Genomic DNA, 2,139 nt, shown 5'->3' with positions numbered 1-2,139 from the left:
GTGAAACTGCTGTCTATCCCACTTAAACCCATTCAAACATACTGACAGCGCGGAGATTCAGTAGCTCTAATGTTATTTTGTCGTTGCCGTGGTGATCGTGTGAGGGGCGGGGCCCGCCGCGTCACATCCGCTCATCTCCAACCCGGAAGATCATGGTGCGCGATCCGTTGGCGTTTTTCCCGCGAGAATCGCTTAGATCGGAGACACACAGAGAGAAGGCGCGGGGAGTATGGAGGTAAGAAGCCCAAAACAAACACCCCAAACTCCGCCAGTCCCGCGGCGAAGCCCACTTCCGCTCCGAACACGTCCAGAGTTCCGACTCTTCTCTAAACACACGCTCAGCTGTTCACACGAGGCTCACCATTACAACCGCTGACACACGCGGTGGGTTTCAACATACGATCTCGTGTAAAGTGTTGTAGAAGTAAACGGACGCATGATACGGAACACGTAATGTTTACACTCTTCAACAGGCCCAGGACATACCATTATCGCTTGAGTGTGGGGGGGGGGAGGGGTCATTCATTAAATGACATATTTAATAACTTATAATGGTGTTTTCGATCTGTTCGCTTTAGGTCTGTATATTTACGTTGTTTTAATCCCGGTTTGAGCACAAACACGGTCGCTCGTTTATAGTTCTCGATGAAACCCACCCCTCGCGGTGTTTTGGTCGCGTCTGGAATCCGTGATTCCGGCTCGATTGCGGGTCCTGCGGCGCACCTCACGCCAGGGATAGAGATCGATAGATGGATATACTGTGTATATACAGAGCTGGGCAGATTACTTACTAAGTGTAATCCGCTACGATAATTGTAGTTAGTAACGTAATCCATTACATTACACATTTTAGGTAATGTAATCAGATTACTTTTAGATTACTTTTAACCCAAGTCATTTGTCACATTGATTTAAACAGCATGATCTCATTCGCTATTGATATACAAATACAAAGAGAAGGAAAATACATGCCGTTCATTGTAATTAATAACATGAAGCGCGTTAAACATCATGCTACTTCCAGATTTCACAAACTTGGGTTTGTAAATAAACTGCAGGGGCTTCATGACTTTAATGAAAAGCTTATATGTGACGCTGAAGCACAAAACCAGTCATAAGGGTCAGTTTTTCTAAACTGGGATGTGTGCATCAGCTGAAAGCTGAATAAATAAGCGTTCCCAACCCTCTACGGACACCTCGGCTAGTACATTTTTTTGGTTTACTTGCCAGACTGAAATACTATACTATACTATATAGTAGGGCTGGGTGATATAGCTAAAAAAATTATCAACGATATCATGTTTCATATCGTTCGGTATCGATAATTATTGACATTTTTTATAACCTTTTTTTAAAACAAAGAGCAATAGAATTTTTTATTTTAATTTAACCACTGTATTTTTAAATAACACAATTTATTGAGACAAACAGCAAATATTTATTTTGTTGTAACAGTCAAGCACACAATAAAAATTAAACAAATATCTAATTTCTAATGTTTTATATGCAGATTAAATAGGTTTTAAGGAAACTTTTGTCTTGTCTCCCGAGGCCACAGGAGAGCGCAATGAGAAATATAATGCGGCACATAATGTCAACGCAAGGAAATAACTGTCTATAAAAAAAGGTGCATTACGTCTAAATTAACTCATATAAATCAAATATAATTTCGTAAATTGCATAAACAATTATGAACAAAACAGTATCATGTATTCATGCATTTCTTAATACAAAGAGCCAAAGCGCCGATCACACAGACTGCATTTAAAAACATGAGACACAGTGAAAAGGAATAAACCTCCACAAATGCGTGACGTGTTTTCTAAAAGTTTAAACTGTTTTAACTGTGCATGGCTACATCTCTTGTGTGAGACTCGAGTGCAGCAGTCATATTTGTCCGTCTAAATAAATGCGCTGAATATGTGTTCTGTGTGAATGGCTTGGTTTGGGTTTTAACCCATTCAAGATCTTCTCTGCATCGAGCTTCTATATTTCTCTAATATATTGAATGAATAACGCAGCAGCGGCGCGTCTCGTGGGCTAGACTAACAAAACATTAAAACATGCAACAACGTCACTTACATCTTCATCACCGCATCTCGCTCCACTGATGACGCTCCCTGACGCACTCCTAACATT

The sequence above is a fragment of the Sinocyclocheilus anshuiensis genome, unplaced genomic scaffold (assembly GCF_001515605.1).
Source record: "Sinocyclocheilus anshuiensis isolate Anshui unplaced genomic scaffold, SAMN03320099.WGS_v1.1 scaffold1050, whole genome shotgun sequence".
NCBI classification, from domain to species: domain Eukaryota; kingdom Metazoa; phylum Chordata; class Actinopteri; order Cypriniformes; family Cyprinidae; genus Sinocyclocheilus; species Sinocyclocheilus anshuiensis.
Note: the sequence above shows the minus strand (reverse complement) of the source record.